Source organism: Cervus elaphus, chromosome 29, assembly GCF_910594005.1.
Source record: "Cervus elaphus chromosome 29, mCerEla1.1, whole genome shotgun sequence".
NCBI classification, from domain to species: domain Eukaryota; kingdom Metazoa; phylum Chordata; class Mammalia; order Artiodactyla; family Cervidae; genus Cervus; species Cervus elaphus.
Window position 1 is genome coordinate 2,346,902 of NC_057843.1, and position 24,380 is coordinate 2,371,281.

Here is a 24,380-nt window from a genome sequence, read left to right on the forward strand (position 1 = left end):
TACATGAGATCTACTTCTTGAAGTTTACAGTCATTAAGTAGAAACAATATACTAGGCTCAACAGGTTAAAAACACAGTCTTTGGTCAATGAGCCACCTGCTACGAGAGATGCTGAGACAGAGTGTGAAGACCACAAGCTTGCAGCCTGGGTGGATGAGCCGCTTACCCTGGGCTTGCTCATCTTCCCAGCACCCACATCTCTTCATTAACAAACGGGAGAGGCAAGGATATAGGGATAACGTGGACGCACTGAGAACAGCCCCACACAGGGCTTGCAGCAAATGTATGCTGTCTCTACATTCCTGCTGTCCTCATGACACTGCAGTCATGCTTGCTTAACCAAATTTGAGAAAATAAACCCCTAATCCGCTCAAGATTCTTACCTGCCCAGGTTAGCTTTTCCCCAAAGCTATGACAGGATACTCACTCCTCCTCCAGTGACCCGTAAGTGCCAACTACCACTTCCGTTCCCATCAGAGTCCTGAACAACTGACATCTTTTTCTACTTCTGCCTGGACCATCTCTCTTCAATTATTGCTTCTTTCAACTATATTCATCAATTACTCATTACCTCTCAGGCACCGTTTGACTTCAGAAATATAAAGATATATAAGCATCAGGTCCTTTCTTTAAAAACCTGTTAGTGTAGAAGGAGAAAAAGTGGGGGGAAAAATGTTTTTCAATAGTTTTTAAAAATTCCAGAATGGAAATATATCCAAAACATAGTACATATATTATTGACAAAAGAGAGGGCTGGCTTCCTTGCTGACGGGCGGGGGCACGAGGCCAGGGAGACGGACAGGTGGACAGGAGAAGGGAGGCTGTGGGAGGCAGCTTGAACAAAGGCAGAGGTGCAGGCACGCCTCAACCATCTACTCTCAGTGCGAGCTGGAGGAAGGGCATGGCGGGGGTCAGCGACGGGAGGGCTAAGCGGATGGCAGCCCCCCAGCCTGTGGACAGCGCCAGTTCGTGGGGCTCTCTGCTCCAGACAGTGGGGGGCTATGAGAGATGCAAGCAGGGGTGTTAGTGCCCAGATCCACATTTGGAAAAGATCACTGTGCCCAACATGAGGAATAAAATAAAGGAAGCAAGAACCAGAAAAAAAAAAACATAGATGAAATCATGGCACGTCATCGTTTCCACCAAGCCTCAGAATTAGATCTCGCCTCCGACAGCAGGGGGCGGACAGGGCGCCCTCACCCCTCCGATGGTGGACACAGAGCCTCAACAGGACCGCATGACAGAGCTGGAACGATGGCGGAGACGGCCCAGGACCCAGGTGTCCTCCTGCCACTGCCCTCTCCTCTCCAGCCCTCGGAGTTAAGATCAAACGGCAGCTGTGCTTCACACCACGTCCCTGGAGTGGCTGGGGCATATGAACTCACCTGGGCCAGATACCTTTCGGCTGAAACAGCACCACACGACATCACAGTGATGCCCAGTGACGCTGCTGGACGAGCGTGGGAACCCTGTGCTTCAGTCCTGAAAGTTGGCTGTGCCAAGGCATGTTCACATTCATTGCTGATCTGCTCCGACACCCAGTAAGATTCATGCCCATCAAATAATCACACAGCACTGCAACTCTGAGTATGACAGAACCTAAGAGTCTGCTGATCAATGGTGGAGACTGCCTGCATGTAAATATTAAGCCCTAACACAGAGCGTGCGTGCATGCTAAATCTCTTCAGTCGTGTCTCTCTGTTATCCCATGAACTGCAGCCCACCAGGCTCCTCTGTCCATGGGATTTCCCAGGCAAGAATACTGGAGAGGGTTACCATTTCCTCCCCCAGGCCATCTTCCTAACTTAGAGATCGAACCCAAGTCTCCTGAGGCTTGGGCATTGCAGACGGATTCTTCACCACTGAGCCACCAATACAGAGCAGATTACAGCAACACTGGATGCTCTGAGTAAACGGGATGATCTGCCTAATTTAATATTCTGGTCATCTGGAAGGTAATTAAGTCTGTGCATTACACCGTTTCTAAAGAATCAGAATAAAGTAACTTAAATGGCCCATCAGCAGATGAATGGATAAGGAAGCTGTGGTACATTTACACCATGGAATATTACTCAGCCGTTAAAAAGAATTCATTTGAACCAGTCCTAATGAGATGGATGAAACTGGAGCCCCTTATACAGAGTGAAGTAAGCCAGAAAGATAAAGAACATTACAGCATACTAACGCATATATATGGAATTTAGAAAGATGGTAATGATAACCCTATATGCAAAACAGAAAAAGAGACACAGAAATACAGAACAGACTACTGAACTATGTGGGAGAATGTGAGGGTGGGATATTTCAAAAGAACAGCATGTATATTATCTATGGTGAAACAGATCACCAGCCCAGGCGGGATGCATGAGACAAGTGCTCGGGCCTGGTGCACTGGGAAGACCCAGAGGAATCGGGTGGAGAGGGAGGTGGGAGGGGGGATCGGGATGGGGAATACGTGTAAATCTATGGCTGATTCATATCAATGTATGACAAAACCCACCGAAATGTTGTAAAGTAATTAGCCTCCAACTAATAAAAAATTAAAAAAAAAAAAAAAACTTAAATGTTAAACCATACTCAATATGATTGTTCATGGTCTTCATTCTCACCGCTAATGGTAACTGGAGCTTAGTGAAAGCTAACCACAGGCCAGGTGCTCTTATAAGTGTTGATCTGCTACGCTCTTCACCTCTTTCACTTGCTGATAAACAAGAAATGTCATTTTAAATCATGAAAAACATATCTGGTTACTTTAGTTTTGTGTGTGTGTGTGTGTGTGTGTGATTTGGCTTCTGGAAAAATGAAAGTTCTGTATTTCACCACAATAATTCATGGTCTGATTTTCCTCATAGCCTCCAGATAATCAGCAGCTTAATCAGCAATCTACCTCCGTCTGCCCCACTATCTCACAGGACCACTCCTCTTTCATACTTGTCGGCTCTGCCCTTCCAAGCTGACATTTCATTAAGGAACATAATTACAAATCTAGCTTTCAGGTAAGCCCAAGGGTCTTCACTCTCCTCCATTTCTCTATCTTCACCCTTGCCCAGAACCACTCTAAAACGTCTCCAGTCCCTGTTGAGTAACCCATCTGCTCACCCATCCTGTGCTCTGAGACCATCTCTGCCACCCTGATCCTAAGTCACCCTAACACTGAGAAGCAAGCCTGCTCGTTGTGCTCTGAGACCCCCTCCGCCACCCCGATCCTAAGTCACCCTAGCACTGGGGAGTAAGCCTGCTTGCTCTGCTGTGAGACCCCCTCCGCCACCCTGATCCTAAGTCACCCTGGCACTGGGGAGTAAGCCTTCTTGCTCTGCTCTGAGACCCCCTCTGCCACGCCGATCCTAAGTCACCCTGGCACTGGGGAGTAAGCCTGCTTGCTCTGCTCTGAGACCCCCTCCACCACCCCGATCCTAAGTCACCCTAGCACTAGGGAGTAAGCCTTCTTGCTCTGCTCTGAGACCCCCTCCGCCACCCCGATCCTAACCCTGGGGAGTAAACCTGTTTGTTGCTGCTGCTGTTTTCCCATGCTTACCTCACTCTGCCAGACCCGAGCAGTCAGTCCACCTAAAGACCCTGGAAACGCAGAGTCCTCACCCAAACCACTCCAGAGTAAAACTCGCAAGGCCGAAGGTTTTACTGTCCGTCCTCTACTCACGAGACGCCAGTAGTACCATGTTCCTCTGTCAAGGATGTAAAGGTCCAGACGCTGCTGGACATCTGTCCCTGGGGACAAGACCGCTCCCTGGACCACCGCTGCTCCAGAGCTTACACGCCAGACCGCTCACTCGGGTTTCCACACTTGCATTCTCACTCACTGATTTCCTGGTTGCATATCTGATAATTAAATCAAGTTCTTTCACGTTCTATTCTTAACACATTATTGACCCAGAGATTTTTGCAGAAATTAATGCCTGTGGCCAGAGACTTGTCATGTAAGTGAATATTGAAACATCTCTGGTCAATAACCTTTGGGCTGAGGTATTAATTAATATGTTTCTGGTCAATGAGTTGTTAAGATAGGACTCCACCTCTAACCCTACCGTGGGAAACAGGACTCAGAGCAACACTTCCCTAATTCTTGATGAACACAAAGGAAATTTATGAGCACAAAATTATAAACACTGACAAGCATCCATGCATCAGTATAACCTGGCTTCAATGGCACACAGATGCCCTCACAGGCCAACCTGGCCATCAGACTTTTCCTTATAGTTTTAGAGATGTCATCTACTCTGTGGCACAACGAAGTTCATAACAAAAAATAGCAGCTAAGAGTTACTCAACATGCACTCTGAGTGCCACACTGGCTATTCTAACAGCAGTACAGACACACAGCTTTAAATGACACAGTGACTCTGTACGATAGGTGCTACTGCTAATCCCATTGAAATAGGAGACGATTAAAGCACAGAGTGCTTAAGTAACTTACCCGAGACCACACAGGAAATCTGCAGCAATCCAAGCAGCCTAACTCCAGAGTCCATGTTCCTACCACCCCTGCTTCTCCACCTCTTGTATAGAAGCACATCATATCAATAATTACAACTCATATGGTAGGGGGAGTTTACTTAATTTCTTCCAAGGACACGTCCTCTGTGTCTTAAGTGACAAAACCGTCATGGATACCATCAGGCCACCCGCTGTACACTCCGCACGGTTGTGGGCACTGTGTGGTCACTATGCTGGGGCAGAGGCTGGATCCCCACCTGCTAGTTGCCAGGCTGCTCACAGACTCCTCTGCCCCACCCTCTGGGGCTGTGCCCCCCACGCCTTCAAGCGGGGCAGGGCCCAGCAGAGGTTCGGACCACAGACTGTAAGCACGAGTGAAATGTGTCACTTTCAGGGGGAGGTGGGATGAGGGGGGATTTTGCAAAGCAGAGCCTGGCTGGCGTCCCCGCCTAGAAGCAGGAGCTCAGACGGAGCCTCTGTGGTCCTAGGGCTCTGGGGGACCCCAGGCACAGGCCCCGCCCCCAGCCCCCCACTGGGCCCACGGCACGAGTGAGCAGTGAGTGTGGTCATGAGGCGCCCTCAGACAGCTGTCACCAGACAATGAGTTGTCTGTCACCAGTCATGGCTGAGCCTGCCCTCAGTGACACCCTCGCTCACCAGCTAAGGGGCCCTCACCTGATCACTCTGCTCATGGGATTAGAGATTCAGCATGCAAACACCTGGTGATTCACCCTCTATTTCCTCCCACACGCCGGCCACCTTGCCACCAGGGCCGAGGGGATTCACAACACGGCGAAGAGATGTGCAAACATGTACCCCATACCTTGCCACTCTAAAAATAAAATGTTAAATACACAGACTCAAAAGGTAACACATAATTGACCACATGGAGGTTTCTCAAAAAATTAAACATAAAGTAGCCATATGATCCTGCAATTCCACTCCTGGGTATGTGTCCAAAAAAGACAAAAATGCTAATTCAAAAAAACACACGTGCCCCAGTGTTCACAGCAGCGCTATTTACAGTAGTTAAAACTCGGCAGCAACCTTGGCGTCCATCAGCAGATGAACGGATAAAGCAGCTGTGGTGCATGCATACAATGGAGTATTACTTGGCCATAAATAAGAGTGGAGCAACGCCACTTACAGCAACGTGGAGGGACCTAAAGAGTGCCATTACTAAGAGGAGTCAGTCAGAGAAAGACACATACTGTGTGGTATCACTTACATACGGAATCAAGAAACTACAACAAACTAGTGAATAAAACAAAAAAGAACCAGACTCGCTGTTCTTTTCTTCACAGAGAAGAAACTAATGGTTACCAGTAGGGAAAGGGAAGGCGGGAGGAGCGATTTGGGGTGGGGAATTAAGAGGCACAAATTTAGTTATAAAATAATTTGCAAGGCTACACTGTACAATGTGGAAACAGTCAATATTTAATAATAACTATAAATGGATTATAACCTTTTAAAAATGTGAATGACTGTATTGTACACAGGCTTCCTTTGTGACTCAGCTGGTAAAGAATCCACCTGCAATGCGGGAGACCTGGGTTTGATCCCTGGGTTGGGAAGATCCCCTGGAGAATGGAAAGGCTACCCACGCCAGTATTCTGGCCTGGAGAATTCCATGGACTGTATAGTCCATGGGGTCGCGAAGAGTCAGACACGACTGAGTGACTTTCACTTGCGGGTTGTACACCTGTAACATTCTGGCAACCCCATGGGCTGTAGCCTGCCAGGCCCCTCTGTCCATGGGATTCTCCAGGCAAGAATACTGGAGTGGGTTGCCATTTCCTCCTCCAGGGGATCTTCCCAACTCGGGATCAGACCTGCATCTCTTGCCTTGGCAGACAGATTCTTTACCACTGAGCCACCAGGGAAGCCCTGTAATGTATAATATTGTACATTAATTATACTTTAACTTTTTTAAAAGAAAATAAATAGAATACATAAAAAAGAAAAGAAAACTGAGTAAACACCCATGATTTCCTCTGGTACATAGTGAGGTGGAAAAAAAAGAAAATGGAAGAGAGATGGTTGTATTTAACCAGTCCAACTCTGCTCCTGCCTTATCCTCTGCCAGTAACACGCATATAAACAAACACAAATACACACACATCCCCTTCTCAATGAGCACACAATCTGCCAGCCAACTAGAGAGTCAACAGAAGGAGCCAAATGTGTGGTGCCAACTGGCTGTGTGCAGCGCACAGTGATTAACGTCTCCTGATGGCGAGAAGCGGGGACAGCATCGGCAGACGGAGGAGGAACGCTGCGACGGGAAGCCAGCCTGGAAGAGGCTCCCACTGGACACACAGGACGCGTGGCGGGGCCGCATGAGGGCCGCACTTACGAGCATGGAACCTTTCACAGAGCATCATCGTCCAAAGGAGATTCTCATTTACTTAGAAGAAAAGGAGAACCTATTTCCAGAGTGAAAAAGGCTGCCATGCTCATAGGAGTACCCACAACAACCAGCCTGCCACAAACGCAAAGTTCTGAAATGCTTATGAGACACAATTTTGCTAAAGAAAACATAGGGAGACTTTTTTTAAAGGAAGAGAGAAGAACCACGTTTTTAGTATGTATACTAAAAAATACCTTACACTACTGAAAAATAACCTAGTCAGGGGCTAGTGTGATAAAATGTGTATGGAGCTTTACATTTAAGAACAATTTTACTGAGTGTAACCGATTAGCAGTGCTATTGGTTCCAGGTGTACAGCAAAGCAAATCAGGTACACGCACATGTACATCCTCTCCTTTTTAGACTTTTCCCACATAGGCCATTAGAGTATTGAGTAGAGTTCCCTGTGCTCCCTCCTCTCCGGGGAGAGGGCATCCAAGCTGCAGAAGAGGCTGGACCCCTGGGCCATTGCCCATCTGGGCTAAAGGACTTTCTCAGGTCAGATATGACAGCAGCAAGGCCAGGGATCAGCCCTGGACTCCCTTCACGAGGCACCACTCGCCACCTCGGCTGCCCAGGTTATGGTCCTGGATCTCAGGACTAAATCAAAACTTCCCACTGCAGGGACCCTCAGGTCCACGCGGAACCACCTTGGCTGTGTGAACACTCGGCCAGAGAACCCTGGTCCTGACCATGCTTCCCTCCACCTCACTTTTGCCCCATCAGAGCCTCACTAGCCTCTCGCTTCCTACGTGATTTTCAGGCTATTTAACCATTTCAGGAATAAAGACGGACAGGTTAAGAATCCCCAAGCTGACTCTCTTCTTCTCTACCGTGATGATCCCCTCGCAGCTGTGAAATACCACAGTCTTTCAAGCACCTTCGAAGCTGAGGGCTGTACCCACTGCTGTGCTCGGTCAGGTCTTTATTATTATTACTGTTGGAAACATTTAATTTTGATGACTAGCCCATTAAAACAAAAAGTCTGTCCTGATCACAAACATCTACAGACCAAGCCTGACCCGAGCCAGTTCTTAAACGCTAGACCACACCAGATACACCTGGCTCATCTCAGGAACGCATCAATGATCTTTTTCCTATTCACCTCCATCTTTCAGTGGGATTTTTGCCTTTACAAACCATACCTGGGTTACTGCTTTGGCCATGATTACACCAATAAGGAAGGTTACCAATCGACCTGCTTTGTATAAAGGGCTGTTTCTATGATGTCACACATTTCTGGTAAACCATGAGGGACATCCTGCACCCAGGTGTGCAAGCCACTCGCAGAAAGAAGCTGATGCCCGTGAGGCCAGGCTCAGGGGCTGGAGAGTGGCTGGCGGGTGAGCTCGGAGTCACAAGGGCTGCTCTGAATGCAAAACAGACAGCTGCCAGGAGAACCTTGGAGCCAGTCAACAGGCAAACATGCTTTTTCACTAAATAGCCCTTCACAGACTTTTCCAAAGAAATCAAAAGGCGTCATCCAAGGTTTAAAGCTTCCAACCATTTTAGCAATGTCTGCCTCCATTATCAAACATTTCTATCTCAATGAAATGAGTACAGTCTTTTAAAATACCCTCAGGGAACTGCAAATAATTAACTGCACATTACCACACAAGATCCATCAATGAAAATCTTCTCTTTAAAAATATATAATGAACTCCAACAAGTAAGGCTCACAGAGCACAGACAATTACTCCTGGAATCATAGGATGGTCAACTTTCTGAAGGTCAATTAAAACCTCTCAATGAGTTTTACAATGAACTGAGTTTCACTTGATTATTTAAGGAGGTGGTTTGAGAAACTGCAACTTGGGCCGCCAGCTTGCACGATTCCTCTCCCGCCTACACAGCTGGTGTTCAGCTCTAGCTGGGTGACCAGCTGAGGCCTCACTGAGACAGCATCCCGCTCACTGCAGGGGCCTTGGAAGGGAGTGGGGCCTTCTTCGTAAACATTTCCTTGGAGCTAGAAAATTTTACTGGGGGCTAAAAAAATCCATCTACTCAAAGCTATGGTTTTTCCAATAGTAACGTACAGATGGGAGAGTTAGACCATAAAGAAGGCTGAGCACCAAAGAATTGATGCTTTTGAACTGTGGTGTTGGAGAAGACTCTTGAAAGTAACTTGGACTGCAAGGAATCAAGCCAGACAATCCTAAAGGAGATCAGTCCTGAATATTCATTGGAAGGACTGATGCTGAAGCTGAAACTCCAATACTTTGGCCATCGGATGCAAAGAGCTGACTCACTGGAAAAGATCCTGATGCTGGGAAAGATTGAGGGCAGGAGGAGAAGGGGGTGACAGAGGATGAGATGGTTGGATGGCATCACTGCCTCAATGGACATGGGTTTGAGCAAGCTCCAGGAGTTGGTGATGGACAGGGAGGCCCGGCGTGCTGCAGTCCATGAGGTCACAAAGAGTCGGACATGACTGAGTGACTAAACAACAACAACAAATTTAACGCTATGCCAATGGATCAAGTCTATGTGAAATGGACCCAAGTTTAAACCCTCAAATTAATACAGGAAATGCAGGCTGGATAACACGTAGGAGGAGCTTACATAGATTTTATTCAACAAACACACTACTGAGCACAGGCTGTGAACTTTAGCCCCACTTCTAGCTAGGACTGTCTGGCCTCATCTTGTGGGGGTGCTGTCTGTGCTGTAAGTCACCATCCCCGTGCTAAAGGAGGCGCAGGAGGGCGGGAAGAACCTGAGCACAGGCCTCTGCTAACACGGGCCCCTGAGCTCCACGCACAACACGGAGCAGGCCGGACACGCCAGGCTGGGCCCAGGTCAGCCAGCGGTTCCAGAAACACACCCAAACTGAAAGGAGAACTTGGCTTCTTTCTAAGAGGAAAACTCAAAAGCTGGGGCCGAGAGCCCACAGCATAGTCACTCAAGTACCTGGGCTGGGGCCGGGAGGCCAGCTCGCTCCACAGCTCTCCGTGCCCACAAAGCCAACCTGTTCTTTGCCCTTAAGGCCAGTCCCTAAATTTGCAACTGGGAAGTTAAAACAGCAGAAAGTGTAACATCAAAAGTTGCTTTTGCAAAATAAGAGATGAAGCTTCAGTTCAATCACATTTCCAATAAAACCTAAAGATATCACATATGAACAATAATATTTATTGTTGTTGTTTAGTCACTAAGTCATGTCTAACTCTTTGTCACCCCATGGACTATATATAGCCTGCCAGGCTCTTCTGTCCATGGGATTCTCCAGACAAGAATACTAGAGTGGGTTCCCATGCCCTCATCAAGGGGATCGAACCCGAGTATCTTGCATTGGCAGGTGGATTCTTTACCACTGAGCCACCAGGGAAGCCTGATAATAATATTTACAGGCTCCAAATATTATAAATACGGTCCCCTTTGGTGGCAAAGGAGGAATGGGATCAAATGTTTTTCTAGTTGAATTAGAAAACTTTTTCTAACAAAGGAGTAAAAATTATGGTAAGTGACTGTTACTCTCTCCAAAAGGGAAATACTCTGCCTAAAGCCATTTTGATCATTAAACCGAGGGATAATTTGATCACAAACATGCAAACGCTTTCTATGAAAACTTTTCTCCTCACACAGACACCTCGCTTGTGCAGTGGCCCAAGTTCTAGTATCTGCATAATCATTTCTATCAAGCAGTAATTTTGGGGTGAAATACCACTTCCAAAATTTTCCTTGTTTCCAAAGTTAAGACAGATTTGAAACCTTCAATCACTGTGTCTTATGAGCAAAGATCTGCATTTATATTTTGGAAGTGTTTTTCCTTACACACTAGCCTAAGAACTTGTTCAAAATACAGATTTCGGAGTGCCAGCCCCAGGAAACCAAAACCAGTGGGTCTGGGGGGGAGGAGGGAGGGAGCAGAAACCTGCGTTTTTAATAAGTACCCTGGCGTTTCTGATCCAGGTGGTCTAGAAAAACAACACCGCAGGGAAGAGTATTCATTTCCGTCAGAGCCCTCTGTCCAGGCTTCAACTCCACTCGTTATTTGATACTTTTTGAACAATCCCTAGTTGAATTAGTGTGTTTCAAGGAGAATCTCTGAGATGTCATTTTCAATGCAACTTCAGAACAACACCAGAAGGCAAAACACAGCAGACAGAGCAAGCGAAAGGGCGAAAGCTCACGTGTTCTCAGTAATCATTTCAAGTTAGAGCTGCATGGGACTGTGGTCATTCTAGGCTGATTCTCTCATTTCAGTCTCTAAGCAATATCTCCAGCACTCCCCTGACTATTGATCTTGTTATCTACATTCTCCAGTTACCTTGTTCAGCTGCAAACTGAGAGGAGGCCTGACATTCAAATCAGCCTTGACAGCCCAGCCCCAGGGATTTCAGAAAACTTGCTTTCATGTCCTGAGCTTTTCCTGTTTGAACTTTTTAGAATCAGAATTTATTTCTGATCTTTTATGTCATTGTTTTCCAAAAGATGACTGCAAAAGTCTAGAAGTTCCCACCCAACCACACATGTAATGCACTGTACGGACTATGGTCAACCCTCATTTTCAAATCGTACATTCAGGTTTTCACTCAAATCACTGAGCTATCCTGGAGATGCCAGGGTCAGTATGCGAAGTCTGTCTCTAGGGTAACCGACTGAAGAGCAGTAAGTGAGGTTCTGAGCTGCATTCCCGCCCACTTCTGATTTAGTAACAGGCTTCCACAGGCTCAACTTATGCTGGGGCCAGCGCTATGTCTCATCTCGAAATTACATGGAATGACGTTTCAGTGGTTGTCCTATTGTTTTTTCAGGCCACTCTATTTGGATTCTTCTTGCTGCTTTCACGCATGACACTTTTTTTTGTCTAATGTTCGCTATTGAGTCATTACATGCAGAGCCCTGCGCGTGCGCATGCACGCACACACACACACACACACACACACACACACACACACTGGGCAGTAGCCTCACTGCCACTTTCAAATTTTTCCATGTGAACTGAGGACTGTAAGTACCCAGTGGCTTAACTGGAAACCTGCAAACCCGCCACACAATGGCCTAGTGCTGACTCAGTAAGAACTTCCTGCTGCTTTTGTAAAAGCTCTTCCCAGTTTTGTTTCGTTTTTTTAAAGCCACTATACAGGCGATCTCTTTCTACCCAATTCTGGAGTTTCACAATACATTGTATTTTTTTTTTTTTTGCCTGTGGACTCAAGAATTCACTATAGTCCCAATGGTAGGATGTCAATCAATCTAAATTCTCCCCACCACAAGTTAATAATTTAAATTCATCTAACAATAAGCAGAATTACTTGAAGGCGAAAGACTAACAACACCTCATGCCCTAACTAAACTAAAAAGCAAATGGGAGTATTTAAGACAGAATAGGGGAAAGCTGTCTAATAAAATAAGACACAGGACAAAATGATGATTTTGTTTATGTTGCACATACTTGACCAAGACATAATGGCCACCCCAGTGCTAAACTTTTCTAAAGTTAATCATTGGTTTTCAGTTCTGCTGTTCAGTTCAGTTCAGTCGCTCAGTCGTGTCTGACTTTGCGACCACATGGACTGCAGCACGCCAGGCCTCCCTGTCCATCACCAACTCCTGGAGTTTACTCAAACCCATGTCCATTGTGTCAGTGATGCTATCCAACTAGCTCATCCTCTGTCGTCCCCTTCCCCTCCTGTCCTCAATCCCTCCCAGCATCAGGGTCTTTTCCAATGAGTCAGCTCTTTGTATCAGGTGGCCAAAGTATTGGAGTTTCAGCTTCAATATCAGTCTTTCCAATGAACACCCAGGACTGATTTCCTTTAGGATGGACTGGTTTGATCTCCTTGCAGTCCAAGGAACTCTCAAGAGTCTTCTCCAGCACCACAGTTCAAAAGCATCAATTCTTTGGCACTCAGCTTTCTTTATAGTCCAACTCTCACATCCATACATGACTACTGGAAAAACCATAGCCTCGACTAGACGGAACTTTGTTGGCCATAACCTGTTAATTCCTTTAATGTCTTTAAATAGTACTATTAATCGGGATGGGGAACACATGTAAATCCATGTCTGACTCATGTCAATGTATGGCAAAAACCACTACAATACTGTAATTAGCCTCCAACTAATAAAAATAAATGAAAAAAATTAAAAAAATAAATAGTACTATTATTGAACAGTCTATTAATAAGAAACAAAAAGGACAGTAAATAAGGCTCTGTGCTAAAATGGTACTGAAATTATAACAAAGCAAAAATGTGTGTTTCCTGGTTTTTAGTAAAGGTGATGCAAAATGCAGGTTCCACATATGAAAAGATGATCAACACACAAGAGGTGAACACAATACTATAAACACAAACATCTATTTAAAAGAATACATTAAACTTTTGCTTTTTTACAAACCAAATTCCTAGACTGCACTAGATGTTAAAAGAATTCCTTATGTTTACCATAACAAGAAGAGTGGTTTTGTTTCCAAGATTAAAGAATAAACTTCTCAAACTCCAACTGTTCAGCAGAGTAACCTCCGAGAAGGGAGGAAGCCGAAACTGTCACCTCTGAACAGACCTGCTCTGTTAAGCCTGTGTCTGTGGATGAGGCATGATCAGAGGCCCCAGTGCTGGTGCACAAGCCTCACTGCCCAGGAAGTGACGTGTTCAAATGTCCGTGTTAACTATCTCTGTCAAAATGTGTGTACTGCTCAGTCCATCCTAAAGGAAATCATTCCTGAATATTCATTGGAAGGACTGATGCTGAAGCTGAAGCGCCAATACTTTGGCCACCTGATGCAAAGAGCCAACTCATTGGAAAAGACTCTGATGAAGGAAAGACTGAAGGCAGGAGGAGAAGGGGGCGACAGAGCACAAGATGGTTGGACGGCATCACTGACTCAGTGGACATGAGTTTGAGCAAGCTCCGGCAGACAGTGAAGGACAAGGAAGCTTGGCGTGCTGCAGTCCATGGGGTTGCAAAGAACGGTTGGACATGACTGAGCAACTGAACAAACACCTACATCCACTGTATTGACACCAATATAATAAGCTTGTGTTCTGAAGAGCAGGAAGAGCAAAGCAGTTAGAAAACAAAGGTCCAACCGGCCTAACGCCACCAGTTAGGCCTCAACATGCCACTCTTGTGGGAGAAAGCCTGCAAGGAGCAAACCACACGGTCCAGCTATCAATACGGCAATGGTAGTCAGCCTCAGTTTCTGCTACAAATAATGTGGTCAGAAACACAGCAAATGCGGCTGAAATAAAAAGCAAAATCGCTGTGGTAGGTCAGTAATAAAGACTGCCATTTTGTAATGGCAGGATATCCTATAAAACAAAAATGTAATTCATAAATCACTTTTAATGCCACCAGAAACCAAAGGGAGGGCAGTAGGGGAGTATTTGCAGAAGACCACCTAGCACAGTTCTTCCCATAAAATCCAATGTATGGAAGAGAAAAGTGGACTGTTAGTTTTTAATGAAAAGGCAGAAAATGTCTTTGGTTCCTTCTCCTGTGCAAACACCAAGTGCTTACATCGAAAAGAAAGAAAAACACAGTTTTGTCAGGGGTGTCAGACCCACCGCAATTGCGGCAGTTGAAGACGTGGTGGGTATAAAAGGCCTTCAGAAGTCCAGGTGGCCCCAGCCTCTCCCCCTGGCCAGCAACCGAGTCCTTCATGCCAAGAGAACGTTGTCAGACAAGGGTCTACTTCCTCAAGTTTTGCTCTGAAACTCAAATCAGCTCATAATGTGCAGAACAGGACTCACTTCTGGGTGGTTTAGTCACTCAGTCGTGTCTGACTCTTCATGACCCCATGGACTGTAGCCCGCCAGGCTCCTCTGTCCATGGAATTGTCCAGCAAGAATACTGGAGTGGGTTGCCACTTCCATCTTCAGGGGACCTTCCCAAACCAGGGATCAAACCCGGGTCTTCTGCACTGCAGGCAGATTCTCTACCGATTGAGCTACCAGGGACGATCCGGACTCACTTTTAGATTACTCCAAACTGGAGCATGAGAAAAATATTTCAGAGAGAGCTTAGCTTTTCAAAAATAAGATTTGGGTGGGGCAGCGGGGGGAGGGGTGTGTGGGTTGGGGGATACGGGAGGGAGGTAAGTAGTTAGAAAACAAAAATGGTCCCCAGCACACCTCAATCATCCTACCTGGGTGTGCTGGGCACTCGTGATCACAGAGCAGGAGGGAACGAGCCCTTCTCCTCTGCAGCCTGTCACTCTTCTGCTCCACAGAGTCTGACCAGGTCATGCTTAATGGCCAAAAAGTCCACTGATTGCCTAAAAGAGAAATCAGAGAAAGATAGGCCCACGGGGGTGAGGGTCTGTTGAGGCATGCAACTGTATTTTAAATATAATTAGACTAATTGCCTCCCCATCTCCACAGATGCCTCTGCACACACAATTAATTAGAACTGATTTTAAAAGCCCTGTTTGGAATCCTTTGTTCCCCACTTCCTACAAATCAAATTACCAAGGAACAAATTCAATTTTTCAACTTTCATTTTCAGAGAGGCACACACGTGCATTAACTGGGCCTGATCCACTAATGCAAGTCACTTACCCAGCAATCACTTAACTCCGAAACTACAGGCCAACTGAAGTATTTTCATCTATAAAATAATTCCCTGCGAATAATAATTCCCATCTTGCAAGACTGCTGGTGAAAAATGTGAAAAATCTCATGGCTCTCCATCCAGAAAGGAAGGTGGGAGAAGACAATGTTCCATTTCACAGAAAAATTAGAGAAAGTATTGAGCAAGCCATCTCTTACCACATGCTCTATGCTCCACTGGTTTTTCTATCCCAAATCAAACATGGTTAACGTTAAAAAAGACACTGAGGAAAACAGAACAAAGTAGTGACTATAACGGAAAAGCAGCAGGCTGACAGATTTAGAGAACAAACTTGTGGTTACCAGTGAGGATGCTGTTGTCGTTTTAGTCACTCAATTGTGTCTCTTTCGTTATCTCATGGACTGCAGCCCTCCAGGCTCCTCTGTCCATGGGATTTCCCAGGCAAGAATACTGGAGTGGGTTGCCATTTCCTCCTCCAGGGGATCTTCCCGACTCCGGGATCAACCCTGTGTCTCCTGCATTGGCAGGCAGCTTCTCTATCACGTAGCCACCTGGAAAGCCCACCAGTGAGGATGGGGAAGGGCTACGGAGGTGGGGAGAAGTACTGGGTGTAAGACACCTTCAAGGATGTATTGTGCTACAGGGGGAATTTAGTCAATACTCTGTGATTATACAAACTGAAAGCAACTTTTAAAAACTGTATATTTTTTTTTTTTTACATTTTAAAAGAAAAAAGGACATTAACAGCTATTTAACAGGGTAAGGCGCAATGGGTTGATTGGGGAAAATGGGAAAAGGTGATGTCTGAGGACAAAGGTCAGATACTGGAATCGGACACGGGCCGGGAGGGGCAGGAAGAGGAAACAAGAAGTGAGAAGGTGGAAAGAGAAAGGCAAGCTTGAGGGTCTGCAGCCGGGAGGTGGACAGGAGAGGTGGTGGGACCAGCTGGCAGATTTCCTCCTAACTCACTGTCTATGGAAGGAGCTAATGGATGTCCAGAGCAGTGCCGGAGGTGAGCCCAGCTGGGACAGCGACCAGCAGTGACCAGTCTCACAGGGCAGGCCTGAAGCTGGAAGGTGGACCCAGCTTCCCTGATCTGTGCTGGGGTCCAAGCTCCTGAGGACAGCTGCGACCCACAGGGGTGGAGAGGCCCCACGACAAACAGGGGCACAGAGAATAGGCTCACTGCTCTGAGACTACGGAGGGGCTGCTGACCAGGGGACTGGAGTCTGAGGAGGTGGCACGTCCCTCCTGCAGCACCGCAAACCCCGGAGCTGAGCACGGGAGCGGAAAGGGGAGAGCGAGCCAGCCATGCGGTGTCACCAGAGCAGGGCTGGGGCGGGGGGCTGTGACACCCCCAGATGGGACCGAGGGTCCCTCCAGCATGACCTGCATGACACTCACAGGGACCTCAGAGAACCACTCAGAGCCGTTTCTGGGGACTCTCCAGCAGCAGCAGAAGGGACAGCTTCTAATTCTACATAGAAACGGACCGAGTGCCAGTAAGAGGGAAGCACAGAATTTTCCGGGAGTGAGAAACACAAAGACGCCCTGCCGGACACACGCAAGTGGCCACTCCCCAGGGGAAGCACATGCAGTGTGGTGTGGTCCCTGGTGACACACAAGGGCCCCCAAGGGATGCTCCGGTGAGTCCTGCGTGTAACGAACACAGCTGCAACCAGACTTGGAAAAGGAAAGTTGCTTCTGACATGAACCAACAAGAACCAACCCACCCTTCGGCTGAGCTAAAAACACAGGATCTCTTAGGGTTGATTTGCATCCCCCACAAACCTCAGCAGGAATATTCAGGAGTCACGACACAGCAGAGATGACACGGCATCGCCACCCCCTCCTCCAGCACCCGTGGGCACACAAAACAACATCCCTCCTCCTCCAGCAGCGCGTGAAGCGCGGTGTCTGCAGAAACACATGAGAAGCACCACGCTCCTCTCTGTGGTCTCTTTATCCTGGTAGCCTCAACAGAAGGAGGCCTGACAAAGCGCTCCACCACTCATAGAGGGCGGGTATCATTTCCGAAAGTTAGAAACAGAGGTGCCGATACAGCCCCAAGTCACGTCGCTCATCTCCTGGTTTGAACAAAAGGGCTCACAGCAAGATAATTTTTAAACCGTTCTACATTTATCCCCATAAAACAAAATAATACCAAATGAATGGCCAAACAAGCAAATATGACACTTGAATGTGCTCAACTACAAAAGTTCTCTGTTCCAACTGAAACATCTGAATGATTCACGATCATTTTCCCATTTGCCACATTTTTTTCAGCATGAGGTGTGCAGAGTCCTGGAGCTCAATGTACCTCAAGTAAAACTCATTCACTGATTTTTTCAATTAACAAATTCTTTACCGAGGGTCTGCTCCAGTTGCTGGGATGACAGGAAAAAAGTGTAAGTCCTGGCCTTCAAAGAGCTGACCATCTATTTAAAGGAAAGAACAAACAAGTCAGGAGTCCCCGATACGCAGATGACGCCAGCCTAATGGCAGAAAGCAAACAGGAACTAAAGAGCCTCTTGATGAAGGTAAATGAGGAAAGTGAAAAGGCTGGCTTAAAATTCAGCATTCAGAAACTAAGATCATGGCATCCAGTCCCATCACTTCATGGCAAACAGATGGAAACAGAGACAGACTTCATTTTCTTGGGCTCCAAAATCACTGAGGACATTGACTGCAACCGAGAAATTAAAAGACACTTCGAGTTTTTCTTCTCCTTGGAAGAAAAGCTATGACAGACCTAGATAGCAGATTAAAAAGCATCATCTTGCCAACAAAAGTCCAGATAGTCAAAGCTATGGTTTTTCCAGCAATTATGTACAGATATGAGAGTTGAACCTTAAAGAAGCCTTAAAGCCGAAAAACTGATGCTTTTGAACTGTGGTGGTGAAGAAGACTCTTGGGAGGTCAAACAAGTTAATCCTAAAGGAAACCAACCCTGAATATTCAATGGAAGGACTGATGCTGAAGCTGAAACTCCAATACTTTGGCCACCTGATGCGAAGAACTGACTCACTGGAAAAGACCCTGATGCTAGGAAAGATTGAAGGCAGGAGGAGAAGGAGACGACAGAGGATGAGATGCTTGGATGGCATCACCGACTCGATGGACATGAGTCTGAGTAAGCTCCAAGAGTTGGTGATGGACAGGGAGGCCTGGGGTGCTGTAGTCCATGGGTTCACAGAGTCGGACATGACTGAGTGACTTAACTCCAGGAACAAAGCGCCACGAAGAAGAAGGAGCAGGACAAGGCCAGGGCGGGGACAGAGGGAGACGAGGTGCTTTTTCGGATACGGTGGTCAGAGAGGACCTTCCAAGGAAGAGAGCAAGTTGGAGCAGGGGAGTGAGCCATGTTGAGATGTGTGTAAGAGCAGCCCTTCCCGCCAGGCAGGGCAAAGAGCAGGTGCCAAGGCCCCAGGCCTTGGTGATTTAATAAATGACAAGATCTGTGCGACAGGAGTCAACAACGCAGGCGTCAAAGATAAGGTGGAGGAAAGGGCGGGGCTCAGGCACTCTGCCTGTGCACCTTTGGACAAGAGGCATCACGTCACACTGATGGGAACTCCAGGGACCCCGAGACACATGGCAGGGGCAAGGGGACAAGTCAAGGGATGAGTCAGGAGACGGGTCAGGAGACGACTGCAACAGTTAGAGTTTCACCCGACTCTAAATGCTTTCATCTGGCACCTGCAGGGGGTGGGGACCTACGTCTTAAATTCACCTCTTCCTAAAGGAACGAGACGTAAGAAGACATAGCAGCACATCCCTCGGTGACTTCATCAGTCTGAATAACTGAAAACCATTGCTTGCAAAGATCTCAGTTGAGCAGCCTTAAGATCAAGCACGGAACGACGACGACCGTCCTTCCCTCCTTCATTGTAGCTACATGAAAGTCACACAGGAGTGAATAGCTCCTTTGTTCTTCAACAGGCTATCTGAGAAACAGAAGCACTCTGTCTTTTATTGTCCATTCACGGTTCACAATGCCCCTGGGGTTGGCTTTTGTCCTTCAGAAGCCTTTCATGGACAGGTACACGTAAGCCCGGCTCCAAGGACTGGAAGCTGAGAGGCGCAGGGAGCAGCCGCTGCCGCTATCAGCTACACGGGTGACCTCACCTGTCAGGTATGCCGCAGGGCCACGAAACAAAGGTGGCTCCCTTCCTCTGCAAGGAAACCACAAAGCTGTCCAGAAAACTGCTGCCTTACTCCGGAATGACTTTAGCGCTGCAGAGTTCACGAGAAACAGTTCCTGTCTTTAACCTTTGTTCTTATTAAACAAAACTCCGTGCTACTGTGGGTGCTATCCTTCTTTGGTCAAACCTTAAAGAAAAGCCCAGCATATTCACTCATCAAACCTATATATTGTTCAGGTCACCTTTGATCACGTCTGTTTGTGCCAAATAAGTGTATTTATCAGTCGGAAGCAGTAATCGAAAGATTGTAGGTCTACAGGGTTAGGACTCTAGTGTCCGGTCTGTGTGAGATGTAACAGGAAGGCAAGCAGCCTGATGCTTGGGGCTGTTACTTGGAATATACAAGCAGCACTGCATGCTCACACTTCAGGGCACATTGAGTTTTCCAGCTTATGAAGTGCACCACTGCGTTGTTTTTCAGACAGCGGGATCAATGCAAAACAGCACTGTAGACATTGTTTCACAGCTTGCCTGCAGGCAACCAAGAGAACACAAAGTTACTAAAATATGACTTCACTCTCTCAAGATCACAAAACATCTTGCTACAAACTTTTCCCCAAGGTCAGGTAGTCAAGAATTTACCTTCCTGAATCCCAAAGACCAGCTCTGAACATCATTCCCACCATTTACAATGGGTGTGCTGTCATCAAAACTGCCGCTGTTTTCTTTCTAAAGCTGCCGATAGACAGTTGTGATCTAATCCCTCTCCAGTCTGGTGGAGTGCTTATCCAGGACGTGACTGCTACAATTACTGGCAACTCTGCACACTTGTCAGATTACACCCAACTGACTAAGAAAATTGATATGAGGTATCAAATTTAAAATCAATCTTGGCCTTGCTCTAGCTTTAACTTACCTATTCTATTCTTTGATTTAAGTTACCAGTGTGTCTGGTAACTTCCAAGAAATGGTGACCTTTCAATCCAGTCACAGAGGAAAAACTGTGTACTGAAGGAGCAAAATACAACCTGTTTTCATACCTTCTAAATTTCAACATTTACCACTGAACATGTGTGCTCAGTCGCTACAGTCAGGTCCGACTCTGTGACCCTATGGACTGTAACCCACCAGGCTCCTCTGTCCACGAGATTCTTCAGGGCAACCTGGAGTGGGCTGCCATGCCCTCCTCCAGGGGATCATCCCAACCCAGGGATCGAACCCAGGCCTCCTGTGTCTCCTGCACTGCCGGCGGATTCTTGATCACTGAGCCACCTGAACATGAGGTATGTTGAGTAAATCCCACCGGGGCCAACACCCCGCAGTCACGGGAGGGATGGGTGGGTGGCGGCAGGACTGCAGCCGCACAGACATCAGACACCAACCAGCGGTCAGTGCGTGGGCTCCCTGCCCAGACCGTGACCTGACGCTTCTACTAGAAGGAGAACAAAGTCGCTAGCGGGGCCTGAGAAATTTATGTATCACATCAACATGAAAAATAAACTTGCCTCTCAGTCCAGGAAGTAAAGAAAGCTGGGATCACAAAGAGAAACTTAAATAAACCTAGCAACACACGCGAATCTGCATAATAAACATTCACGGGACATCCCGCTCCTCTGACAGAGAGCTGTGCTCACAGCAAGCCCAGAAACCCAGCATGAGGCGATGCTAAGGCTCCCAAGCCTTGCTGATGGGCTCTTCCTCAGGACGGACCCCTCCCTCATCCGCCAAGAAACACTGGGTCGAGCTAGTGCTTCTTATCTGTGGACATCTCACGGCTCAGCCTCCTGAGGTCATGATGGCTCAAAGTGCTTCCACACATCCCAGTTAAATACCTGACATACTAACACCCACAGGGACTCAGTCTTCCAGGGATCTTCACCAGAGAAACCAGGATCATGTTTGCACCACAGCTGGCTCAGGATTCGAGAACTGCAGAGTCCCTTGGAGCTCATTTTTTCTTCTAACTGCCCCCTTTCTGCTTCATTATCAGGAATTTCAATTTAATTCTGACCCTGTGTATTGCCTCTTGCAGGATTTAGGGTGTGGAGGTGCCGTCACTGCTAGCCACATCATCACCTGTGCTTCTTGCCAACCCCAGGGACTGCTCAACATCTCTATCATCTACACCAAAATCAAGCCTTATTACAGGTCACGTTTTCACCCCTAAAGCAGAGGTGCAGGCAGAGCACCAGAGAGGTTCAGTACTTCAGCTCATGCTGTCAGCCACATGTCAACCGACAAAGTCAGAACACATCCCCACACCACACATGGAAATAAGCTCAAGATGGCTTACAGACTTGGATGCAAGACAAGACACCACAGAACTCTTAGAAGGGAACAGAGACTAAACGTTTCCTGACATAAATCGTACCAATGTTTTCTTAGGTCAGTCTCCCAAGGCAACAGAAATAAAAGCAAAAATAAACAAACAGGATGTAATCAAATGTACAAGCTTTTATACAGCAAAGGAGACCATCAACTAAATGGAAAGACAGTTTGTGGACTGGGAGAAAATATTTGCAAATGACGCAACTGACTAGGGCTTAATTTTAAAAATATACAAACAGCTTATACAATTCAATAACAAAAGAAAACAACAACAACAACAAGACAATCGAAAAATGTGCATAAGAACTAAACAGACATTTCTTCCAAGAAGACACTGATGGCCAACAGGCAAGAAAAGACGCTCCGCATCGCGGATCATCAGAGAAAGGCAGGTTAAAACTACCATGAAACATCACCGCACGCCAGTAAGAATGGCCATCCTTAAAGAGTCTAGAATGAATGCTGGAGAGGGTGTGGAGAAACGGAAGCCATCCTACACTATACCTGAGAATGTAAACTGGTACAGTCACTATGGAGAACAGTGTGAAGGTTCTCCAAAAAACAAAAACAGCGTGGCCACATGATCCAGCAATCCTACTCATGGGCACATATCCAGAAAAAAACTGTAATTCGAAAAGATACATGTACCGCTATGTTCACAACAGCACTGTTTACCACAGCCAAGACATGGCAACAACGCAAATATCGATCAACAGAGGATTGGATAAAGAAGACATGGTGCATATATCTACAACGAAACATTACTTGGTCACAAAAAGAACGAAACAATGCCATCTGCAGCAACACGACGGACCCAGAGATCAGCACGCTCAGCGAAGGATTATAAGTCAGAAGAAGAAAGACAAATACCATGTGACATCATCTATAAGTGGAACCTTAAATACAACAGAAACGTACTTATCCACAAAAGAGAAACAGACACACAGAATAGATTTGCAGGTGCCCAGGGGGAGAGGGGCTGGGGAGGGACAGACTGGGAGTTTGGGGTTAGGAGATGCAAGCCCGTATACTTAGGATGGATAGACAACAACGTCCTACTGCACATCCTATAACAAAGCACATGGGAAAGAACACACACATATAACCGAACCCCTCACTGCACAGCGGGCACTAACACAGCGGACACTGACACGGCGGGCACTGACACGGCGGATGCTGACACAGGGGACACTGACACGGCGGACGCTGACACGGCGGACGCTGACACGGCGGACGCTGACACAGGGGACACTGACACGGCGGGCGCTGACACGGCGGATGCTGACACAGGGGACACTGACACGGCGGACGCTGACACGGCGGACGCTGACACGGCGGACGCTGACACAGGGGACACTGACACGGCGGGCGCTGACACGGCGGGCGCTGACACGGCGGGCGCTGACACAGGGGACACTGACACGGCGGACGCTGACACAGGGGACACTGACACGGCGGACGCTGACACGGCGGACGCTGACACAGGGGACGCTGACACGGCGGACGCTGACACAGGGGACGCTGACACGGCGGACGCTGACACGGCGGACGCTGACACGGCAGACGCTGACACAGGGGACACTGACACGGCGGGCGCTGACACGGCGGGCGCTGACACAGGGGACACTGACACGGCGGGCGCTGACACGGCGGGCGCTGACACAGGGGACACTGACACGGCGGGCGCTGACACGGCGGGCGCTGACACAGGGGACACTGACACGGCGGACGCTGACACGGTGGACGCTGACACGGGACACTGACATGGCGGGCGCTGACACGGCGGACGCTGACACGGCGGGCGCTGACACAGGGGACACTGACACGGCGGGCGCTGACACGGCGGGCGCTGACACGGCGGACGCTGACACAGGGGACACTGACACGGCGGATGCTGACACGGCGGGCGCTGACACAGGGGACACTGACACAGCGGACACTGACACAGCAGTGCAAACCAACTTCGTGCAGTGAGAGGAGAGCCGCTCACCCGTGTCTGCCTCTCTGGGACCCCGTGGTCTATACAGCCCATGGGATTCTCCAGGCCAGAGTGCTGGCGTGGGTAGCCTTTGCCTTCTCCAACGGATCTTCCAGACCCAGGAACTGAACCGGGGTCTCTTGCATTGCAGGTGGATTCTTTAGCAACTGAGCTAAAAAAATCAACTATACTTCAGTAAAATTTCTCAAAATTAAGCAAGTATTTAGTAAAGATCAAAGTCATCCTTGGGAGCTAGCTCCTATTGAATCCACTTTATCTTCCTTGTGTCAGAGTGACAATCTGCATGGGGGGACAGGAAATAACAGATCACATACTTTAACAAGACTTCTGGTTCAATTCAGCAGAACATTCTTTCTAATAAACTAGGAAAACATGACTACCAGACCACTGTGGTGGGGGTCACACAGATGTTTTGAGGGCCACCCCCCAGAGAGGGTCTGATGGCAGTTAAGTTTCCATAGCCTCTGGTAATACCGTCGTAGCTGACTCAGACTGTGGAGAACAAATACAGTTACAGGTGTCAAAAGCA

The 24,380-nt window shown here is 47.6% G+C and overlaps 1 protein-coding gene and 1 long non-coding RNA gene across 5 annotated transcripts in view; both read right to left on the minus strand.

Annotated features, from left to right (window-relative positions):
* SH3RF1 (SH3 domain containing ring finger 1) overlaps positions 1-24,380 on the minus strand; it is a 153,624-nt gene that overhangs the window by 113,870 nt on the left and 15,374 nt on the right. The window lies entirely within an intron of this gene.
* Positions 13,921-15,813, minus strand: LOC122685737. Its single transcript, XR_006338535.1, has 2 exons — positions 14,955-15,813; positions 13,921-14,797 (listed from the first exon to the last, which is right to left on the minus strand). It is a non-coding gene; the product is annotated as an uncharacterized LOC122685737 (long non-coding RNA).